At 47.0% G+C, this 10,732-nt stretch overlaps 1 pseudogene; it reads right to left on the bottom strand.

Moving 5' to 3' along the window:
- Positions 1 to 208: 208 nt before the first annotated feature.
- LOC146199265 (uncharacterized) lies at positions 209 to 1,427 on the bottom strand (annotated as a pseudogene).
- Positions 1,428 to 10,732: the final 9,305 nt, after the last annotated feature.

Here is a 10,732-nt window from a genome sequence, read left to right as displayed (position 1 = left end):
CAATTCCGTAGCAGGAGGTCAATAAGGACATCGGTTAACTTTCCCTTACCACTAACTTCGCACACTGCTTTCATGAGTTTTCTGAGGCGGCAGCCAACACGCTTTTAGACCATTTCGAATTCATTCAACCTTCTTGACGTTATTATTTTCGTACCGTATCCTTTATAGTGGCATAGCTCATGGCATCGCTATCCCAGTAGTTGTCGAGCTACTTGAAGCCTCTTGCTTCTTGCGACCTCTCAAATATCCTGTAAATGCCGAGCGTTTCCACACTGCCCGCACTGCGTTTATAGTACTTATGGCAGGAAGTGTGAATTGGCTTCCACTCCCGGGATGAAGCACGTTTTGTGCTTAACTTGCTTTTCATTTTGCAAGGCTTGCATGTGCTGGAAAGAGCCTCGATATTAATAACTTTTCGTGTGTCAACAGAAATCACTGAGACACACCCGTTCATAGAAGAATGTACACGCTCCTTCCATGTTTCATCGCCTGAAAAAAAGCACTCGTCACTCCCCACCACACGACGAACTTTAGCAGCAGCAGCAGCATTAATCATCAAATATGACGCTATTGATCCAGCCACGGCTGAGATCCGAGAAGGTATCACGTCGCACGCGAAATGTCGCGAAGGGAGAGGCATGTTCGCCACCTTGCAAAATGTTGACGCACATGCATGGTCTTTATGTAACTGACGCATTACGTGCATCAGTCGAACATTGTCCTCATTTGCATGCAACATCTTTTTCGAAGTGTCAGATAAATGCTCTAAGCCACACTCAAAACACACACCACTGCACAGGTAGAGCATACCCCTTGTTGAGCGCGTTCTTCGAGCGTCAGTGCTGTATTCATGCATTCAGGGCATGCCAGCAATGAAAACGCAGAAGAAAGGATATCAGTATCAACGATCCTGTTCACGTGTAGTGCAGAATACGGTAACAGGGCATGTTCCCGGGCTTCTTCGCACTCGCCGAAACGCCCGCATCTGGTGGCTGAGGAGACGGAGGTGGATATTGTGTCGATACCCAGCAAACTTGCATTCCGTCTTTTCTAAGCTCGGAGCTTGGCCATATTAGACGAAATACTGTCTGATTGATCTTAATTCTGCATCTCAGCCTTTGTCAAAGTTGCAAAGCTCTGTTTTGTCACTTAAAAAGTGTGTAAACAAAGCACAGAAGAAAGTAAACAACAAGCTTTGTTAGCACGTCAGTCATTGACCTTACAGTCATTTTAAAGGATTTTAAAAGATAATAAATTCATAATTAAACTTAAGAATGCCAGCTAATGCTACGGATATCAAGACTGAAATGTATATTGGATAACAATCATAGTATATAATTAGTTTCAGAAATTGGTGAAATTTAGTTTCGGCTTCAGAATACCAAAGGAAGCGTTCATAAACTGGCTATAATTTCAAACCTACTCATGACAGGAGCAGACGTTTTCGCAACGTGTAGTCGAATATTTTCAGGTACTTAAGACGTTAAAAAAATGAACTTTAGAAAAAAAATGACTTTTCTGCATGGCCTCCCACCACCTTGTGAAGATTTCATCCCTAGCACTTAAAGTAATGAAGTAATCGACGGTTAAGCCCCGACTTCTCGGAGCATGTAAAAAGTGAAGAGAAGCTCAGTAAAGACGTCAGGGACACTGAGATTTCACATTTTCCCCGCGTTCACCGCCGCCCTGCCATGTATCGCCGTATGCCAACCGAAACGTTTTAATGACATTCGCTTTCGGGGGCTTTGGTTTTCTGCATTGGAAATATACCGCGCCGTACACGACGTCATCTTCTGCCCCTACTGGGCACTGTACGCTGCGGATAAGGCTTAAAATTCATCGCTACTTATTATTGGCAATAACGTCATCTCTTCAAATGGTAGTTTAACGACACTTCCCATAATTCACAAACACGTTTGGTGTAGTATTGAACAAATAAAATAGCAGATTTCTAAAATGTTTTCACTTGTACTTGCGTTATAGGAGCCGGACGACGAACAGCGCATAGGCGCTTTTCACACTACGCCTCTCTCGAAATGCGGCCACAGCGGTAGAAATTCAACACCATCACCTTGCTTATAGAAGCACGCCAAAACTACTCCCCCGCTGTGACAGGTACGAGGAAGTTAAAGCCGTCTGTATATGTGTGAAAGGGAAGCTTTAGTTATGAATGTAGCTTTCAAACCTACGGGTGTATGGCTTACTGGTAATTTGCAATGATTTTTAACAACCGGGAAGGGAGGGGGGGGGGAGGGGGCTGCGGTACGGATATATCGCGTACAGCTACTAAATAACCGACCAGACCAGAACAGAAAACATTGGGGACATGTTTAAGCTTCGCCTTAAGGGTAGACGCCGCAGCACATTTAATATTACCTTTGATGGCGCGAAATTTTATAAACTTTTTTTGTTTCAGTCATTCTAGTTTCGAATTTATTATTACTGTAATATTATTACGCATCCCAAACAAACGCTAGTAAGTCATATGGACCGACACACGTTCACTAAGTGCCCTCTAACATGCTTTCCGCGCCCGTCTGGCATGCAAAGCAGCTGTGTTCGAACTCGAGTGGCAACAAATTTATTTCATTGAATTCATTTCATACCTTTTTTTGAATATTTGGCAATTGAAATTCTCTCCCGGGGTGATGCGCTTTTTACGGTATACCCCTGTCGACCAGTCAAAGACTTTTCTGCAAGAATATTTCCGACACCCTGGTGCCGAGAACTACTACTACCACGACGCCGCCAGCTTTTCGGACGGACCAACGAGCTGTGCGCGCTAAAAAAAAAAAACATGTTTTGGAAAGAGATTCAAATCACTACGCACACAAAATACTGAATACTTTACGGACATGTCGCACAATACAGTGCAAGACAAACAAGCAAAAAGAAAGCCTTCATCAATTCGTGGGCGTCCGTTGAAAACTGGAGTTGATTTGGCTGTCGGGTCAAACGCACGTGGGCCGTTCCATGTGTCAGTGTGGAACCGAATATATCAAGACGGCAAAGAACTAGGCAATGAGAGAGGCATCCAAAAGAGGGTGTATGAAGTGCGACAGAAACGTGCTGGAGATTGTCGCTGACCTGCACGCCGGACTGCATCGTGTGCCATGGGGCGCACAGCACGGGAAGCCGCAACTGCAAGTTTCGTCTAGCCCGTCAGCAGCCGACGGGTCTGCAGCACAGCAACGAGGACAAGAGCCAAACTGGCAAGGAAGAGCGGCGTTCGCAGCACAGCAACAAGGACAAGAGCCAAACTGGCAAGGAAGAGCGGCGTTCGAGGCCCAGGAAGCGGTCATCTAGCGGTGCGAGAGGCGATAGCAAGAGAAGGAACCGGTCAGCTTCCTTCCCGTCACTGCCCGGACCCGAGCCTGGCAAAGGAGGAGGGCAAGGTTCCGGTCATGGAAGAAGTCCCAGTGCCACAAGGAAAAAGGTGAGCTGGCCAAACGCGGGCTCCCAACATGAGACTGCTCGAGAGAAGGAGCTACAAAGGCAGGTGTTGCAGCAAGCCGAAACTATCAAAAAGATGGAAGCTAGGATGGCAGAGATGGAACGCGCGCTTAAAACCGGCAGAGTAGAAAGGGTACAGACGCCGCTGGCCCAGGCCCCACAAAAAGCGGCGCAGGCGAACGCTTCTAGCGTGGACGCCCCACAGAAAGCGGCGCAGGCGAACGCTTCTAGCGTGGACGATAACTGTACAGCTATGGAAGTGGAGAATCGGGGGACGGTCAAAAGGCCGCCGCCGGCAGATGAGGGAGCTCATGCGAAGAGAATAGCAGAAACTTCGGCGGCGGACACGCCGCAGCCAGTAGTTAAAGTCACTAGTCTTAGGAGGGACATGCTTACCCTTGCAGAGAGAGTAGGAAAACTGGAAGAAAGACAGGATAGGTTGGAAGGTCGGGTCGACAAGATCGAAGCCAGACTAGGCAAGATTGAGGAGCGTCTTGACGCCTTCACCAATGACTTAAGGGGTTTCCAGACCCAAGTAATGGGTATGTTTAAACACCTAAATGCTATGCTAGAGGCTAGATTGCCTCCCGTAGTCGGCCAGGAGCCGATGTTAGTGAACCTAGTGCCTCACCATGGCCCCTCGCCAGCAAATTGAGGTTTGGCAGTGGAACTGCAGGGGCTTCCGTCGCAAGCGGGGGAACCTGCAGTTGCACATACAAAATCTAGATAGTAAGCCGGACATTATAGCTTTGCAGGAGGCTAGCGGCTCGGTTAAATTACCGGGATTTAAGACATTTACACCACCAGAAATTGATCGAGGGGGCGTATCGAGCGTCTTTACGGCCATGCTAGTCCATCGTAACACCACAGTGATTCAGCATACCATAGATAGCAGCAGGGAGGACTACGTCCTGCTAGAGATTTTACCCAAAAGAAAAGGCGATAAGAGTCTCTTTGCTCTTAATGTATACTCTTCTCCAAAAGATAAGGGGGTGGGCTTGCCAGACCTCCTGATAAAGACGCAACGGCTAGCGGCTAGGTCTCAACTCATCGTGGTGGGGGATTTCAATGCGCCTCATCCGGAGTGGGGCTACATCCGAGCCAGCCCGAAGGGAAATAAACTTTGGCAGGTTGCCCAGGACCTGCGATGGACGATCTTGAACAACCCGCTAGATCATACAAGGATAGGCAACAGCGTGAGCATAGACACCTCTCCAGACCTCACATTTGTGAATGGTATCAGGGATGCAAAGTGGGTAAACACGGGACAGCCACTGGGAAGTGATCACTATATCCTTTCCACGATATTTAGTGCTGCTAAGCACAAAGACAAGGTGAAAGGAACTCGAGTGACGGACTGGGACCGATTTCGGGAAGTCAGGAATGATACAGTGACCGGGGAAATCGAGGACTTAGGAGCCTGGGTTGAGGCACTCAAGCAGGTCGTGAAGAGTACCACAAAAGAGGTTCCAGCGGAGGAGGAGGGCTCTACGGCTGATTCCAGATTGTTACACATGTGGGAAGCACATGCGAGTCTCCTTCGGAGGTGGAAGAAACAAAGGCATAATGGTGTGCTCCGTAGAAAGATGGCCAAGTTAGAACGAGAAATCGAAACGTACACATTGGAGTTGCAGTGCAAACAGTGGGGGCAGATTTGTGACCGGATGAATGGGCAATTCGGATGCAAAAAAACATGGCAGTTGTTGAGGCACCTTTTAGACCCGACGGCAACCAAATCTGCGCAGAAGGGGCAAATGGCTAGGTTAGTGCATCGGTATCAAGGCACGACTGGGGAGTTTATACATGAACTCCGAAGACGTTACATAAACACAGAGGCGGGCGGTTGCTTGCCGGATTACTCGGGAGAGGAAAACCTTGAATTAGATGCAGACTTTACGGTGGCGGAGGTGGAGTTTGCAATGGGTCAGCTTCGTACCACGTCAGCAGCGGGTCCGGACGGGGTTACTAATAAGATGCTGAGGAACCTGGATTTCAAGTCAGTAGGGGCACTCACGAATTTGATGAATAAATTTTGGGTGGCCGGGGAGATTCCGCCAGAGTGGAAGCATGCTAGGATTACATTTATTCCTAAAGCAGGGAAGAAGCTCTGCATTGAGAATCTGCGTCCCATCTCGCTAACGTCGTGTTTAGCCAAATTGATGGAGCATGTGGTCCTGAACAGGCTTCAGGGTTATGTAGAGGACAAGGAGTTGATACCTGAAACAATGATTGGTTTCAGGGCTAATTTATCAACGCAGGACGTCATGATACAACTAAAAAAAGACGTTGTTGATCCTGGGTACGGCACGGGCACCAAGGCTATCTTGGGGCTCGACCTAACTAAGGCCTTTGACAATGTTACCCATGAGGCAATATTGAGGAACCTATCGGACATAAGACCGGGGGGTAGAACCTTCCGGTACATCAGATCGTTTCTGGAGGGTAGGACTGCGGAGATTATAGTCGGAGAAATGAAATCGGATCCCTTCCCATTGGGGGGCAGAGGGACACCGCAAGGGTCGGTATTATCGCCGTTCCTATTTAATCTCGCATTGATCAAGATACCACCCAGGCTGCAAGGGATATCGGGACTTAAACATACATTTTATGCGGATGACATTACTCTTTGGGTAACAAGAGGCAGTGACGCACATTTGCAAGAAACTCTACAGCACGCGGTGGATATTGTTGAGGAGCTAGCAGGGGAAGCAGGACTCTCGTGCTCTCAGCCCAAGTCCGAGCTTTTTGTGCTGAGGGACAAGCCAAGAGGGATACATGCGAGACACTATGTGCCGCCACCGCCTTTAGAGGTCAAAGTGGGGGGCGTACCGGTCGCTGAGGTTCAAACGATCAGGATCCTGGGTATGTATCTGCAGACTAACAGGAAAAATAGCGAGTCCTTGAAAAGGCTTAAAAATACGGTCAATGCTACCGTGAGGTTAATCAGGAGAATCGCTAATCGTAAGAGAGGTGTTAAGGAAAAAGACTTGTGTAAGCTGGTGCAGGCGTTTGTGCTCAGTAGAATAGTGTATGCGACGCCTTATTTGAAGTTGGACGCGACGGAAACAGGCAAGGTGGAGGCTATGATTAGGCAGGCATATAAAGCGGCCCTTGGGTTGCCTCACAATGCGTCTACCGAAAGGCTGCTGGGATTAGGGGTGCACAACACCCTAGAAGAACTACGGGAGGCGCACTTGGTGATGCAGCTCGGTAGGCTTTCAAAAACAAAAGCAGGAAGGGACATATTGGAAAGGATCGGCATTGGAGTTGATGCTCCAGCTGGTGACACTAAAATTCAGATTAGGCGGGAAATGCACAAGGGCTTGTACATAAAACCTTTGCCCAAGAACATGCATCCAATACATCACGAGGACCGCAGGAAGGCAAGAGCCAAAGCTTTACATGTTAAGTACGGGAAGTACAACGGGGCAGTCTATGTAGATGTCGCCGAGTATAGGGACAAGGACGCATTTGCAATTGCGGTGGTGGACGGGCGGGGACGCTTGATCGCCTCCGGATCAGTCAAAACCCGCTCCCCAGAAACTGCAGAGGAAGCGGCGATAGCACTAGCTATTACTAGTAGTAATGCTGACTTGATCTTCAGCGATTCCAAAACAGCCATCCGAAATTTGGCGAGGGGCAGAATATCTGTCACAGCGGCGCGATTGCTGAATCGGGCCACGGGGCGAGGGACTACGGAGGCGGAAATTGTCTGGGTACCAGCACACTCTGGGAATCCTGGGAACGAGACGGCTCACATGAATGCTCGAGGTTTCGTCAGCCGAGTAGGTGAGCCGGACGTTCCGGGAAGGTCCACGAGAGATGGGCTGGTATCCTTTCATGACATTACTAATCATTTCAAACTTGAGCGGAGGATTTACCCACCCCCGGACAAGCAATTGGTGAAGGCGCAGGAATGCGTCTGGCGACGATTGCAGACTAGATGTTTCTTAAACCCATACGTGTTGAGCAAAATCTACCCGGACATTCAGCCGGAGTGCAAATGGTGTCAGGAATTGGCAACCTATGACCACATATTATGGAGCTGTAGCATAGCACCGCCACCGGCGGATATTATGCGTGATCCTTCCCTCGAGCAGTGGGAGGCCGTGTTGGCCAGCTCAGACCCGGTCGTCCAGACCAGGGCCGTGGAGTGGGCCACCCAGGTCGCCGTCAGCCATGGGTTGATGGCCATCTAACACGGAACCATCCATACATGCTCTCTGACGAAAATAAAGTTTTTCCATCCATCCATACGTTGCAGATATACAGAGGTCGGTGGATGATGAAGCGTTGAGCGTTTTAAAACCGCAAGGTGCTATGGCGGACGGCAAAGGCCTGGCGCAGGCGATCTAACGGAGACGCGCAGTGAAGAACCCTACCCGAAGCCCATCAAATGCCACAGCCACGCTCAAATGCTACGTCTCTCGTTCCGCTGCATTCTTGCATTCACGTGTTCTTCTTGATGCCTTGCCACATCATGCGACATCATATTTCTTGGTTGCATCGACCATCTGCTGTACGTGCACCGGCGCTGAGTAGGTGATACGCGCGACGCTGGTTGGATTGATTTCTGGTGTTAACCTCCAAAAGCGACTCAGGCTATGAGAGACGCCGTAGTGGAGGGCTCCGGAAATTTCTACCACCTGGGTTTCAAACGTGCACTTACATTGCACAGCACACGAGCGCCTTGCTTTTCGCCTCCGCTGAAAAGTAGACGCCGCGGCCGGGATACCATTCCACATTCTTGCGCTGACGTCAAACGCACTTCACTCTCGCGCCGTTTATGGTTGCGCATCTCATATAGTCTCGTCATAATTTATTTATTATATAACTGGCTACGAAAGCTGGCGTCTTGTTGTGTTGCTTCCGAAAATTCAACCATAGACCTTCTTTAACGAGTGTAGACGCTACGATTTTAAAATACCGCTAGAATTATTTGCTTTCACTCATTACATTCCCACAATGGGTTGAGGCGTATGTCAACTGATAAAGCGGCTATATGCACAGCCTATTCATTAGGTGTCGTTAGAGTGGCTTGTGTGCTCTCTAGAATGGCCGAACACACAGAGGTCATGAGCGCTACAAAACTTGTGGGAATTGCATTTTGTGATAGTTTGAGGCAAATTGTTGCGAAAGTACACGAGAAAGTTCGTATTCCCAGTCATTGCTAGACCTTGCGTTCCTATCTTTCAAAATAGAAGGCGGTATGGTGCCAGTCGAGCCGGGAATATAAGGTCACAAAATGATATCCGTAGATACACCAATCGGCGACGATCTATTCCTAAACTGGTGAAAGAATACGCTCGTGCCGACGATACAACAATAGTTGATGTCTTAAGCTTCTTATTCAGTGAACTTGATCTTGCGCCATCCAGTGAGTCTGTTGAAGAACTGTGGCAGCGTTTTAACGGTATCGTCACACAATGTCTAGACGCATTCATTCCTACTCGCATGAAAAAAGAAACGAGTCAAAACAGGCCTTGCGTAACTCTGAAAATTATCCACAGGAAACATAGAATAAAACAATTACGCAAAAAGGTATAAAACTCAGCCAAAGTGTCCAGTTTGCGCGCACAATTGAAACAAGCTTTAAGGGAATATAAGAAAATATATTTCTACGAAAGCTACCAGGCGCCCTGAAGTCTTCGCCGCAGGAATTTTGGAGGAACTAAAGCGATAAAAAAGAAATAGGCAAATAGGCCAGATAAACATATTATCCAAAATGACAAAGGAAAATACGCAGATAGCAGACTGTTTTAATGTATGCTTTCAGTCAGTTTTTACTGAAAAGAGAACAGATCACGGAGCGATGCGCTCGATGATTTGGGTGCCTGCGCAATGATCTCTATACAAATAAACCAACTGGTAAACTCCAGCAATTGCTTGTACTTGATAAAAATAAAAGGCAACAAACGGACCAAATAGGATCCCTCGTGAATGTTTATACCCAATGGATACCATTTTATTTAGCAGTAATCTAGCGAAAGTCCTTGGGAACCGTTTCACTACCTCAAGATAGCCGCAACGCAGTTGTGATTCCTGTTTTTAAATCTGGCAGTCGAATTCAAGTTACGAACTATCATCCAATATCGCTAACCTCTGTGATTTCCAAGGTTATAGAGCATGCAATAGCAAAACATATTCTCTTCCTTAAGACAAATTACTTCTTTTCGTCACAACATCAATTCCGAAGTGGTTTATTCACTGTTTCACAGCTGACTGAAACGATCCACGCTTTCATTTTCACTTCGATGCCCGTGAACAAACGGAGTTCATTTCCGCAGATTTTGCCAAGGCATTTCATGAGGTCCCGCATGGTAAATTTCTGCTTGAACTTCGAGATGAAGGTATTGTTTCAGACATTGTAAACTGGATAGCAGATTACTTTATTGGCCGTGCGCAGCCCGTCCGTTTTGAAAAGTGCGTGTCTAGTTCCCTAAAATTTTGTCTGGTGTTGCGCAAAAGATATTATTGAGGTCGCTATTGTTTTAAGTTTATACCAATGATATTCGCAGTGTTGTTAAATCACCTGTAAAAATAAAACTTTTTGCCGATGATTGCCTTATTTACTCAATTGTGACCGACGCAGTTGATCAAATTAAAATGAGCCGATGCATCTAAGGTTTATATGTCTAGTGCGTAAAATGGGGAATGTAAATATTATTTTAAGCCGACGTTTGCTCATATCACAAAAAAGAAAACCACGTTTGCTTATGACTTCAAAATTGGTGGAAACTCTTTGTCGAATGTGCGTAGCTTTAAGCATCTAGGAGTAATTATTCATTAAGATTTATGCTGGCGCATGCATGAAGAAGAGATCTGCTCTAAAGCATATCAAAAGCTGTGGCATTTGAGGAAAAAATTGCAACATGTACTAAAAACATGAAGCTAATTACATACAAGACATTTAACCGCAAGGCATTGGAGTAAACCTCCTCCGTTTGGAGCCCTCACCAAGTGTACTTGTGCAATAAAAGAATGAAAGGTGTTTATTTCACGTATGCGTACATATATACTTGAGGGAGAAGACTAAAAGCATGCAAGCCTGACGAGGCCTTTCACCCCTGGGGTAGCTGGTGCAGCAATTAGCATAGCATAACATGTGCAACAGTATAGAACACGTGAATGAGCACACCCAAATTACTAAGGCGAGATACCATAGGCACATCAAGATATGAGAAAACATTTAATGACATTTATAACATTGATTTAACACGTTTCCACAAGTGTAAATTTATGAGGGTTCTGCTGACTGCATTTCTGCTAACGAACTGCG

This window comes from Amblyomma maculatum, chromosome 2, assembly GCF_055883805.1.
Source record: "Amblyomma maculatum isolate TAMU_Amacu chromosome 2, ASM5588380v1, whole genome shotgun sequence".
Taxonomy (NCBI): Eukaryota; Metazoa; Arthropoda; class Arachnida; order Ixodida; family Ixodidae; genus Amblyomma; species Amblyomma maculatum.
Note: the sequence above shows the minus strand (reverse complement) of the source record. Positions and strands in the feature narration are given on the sequence as shown.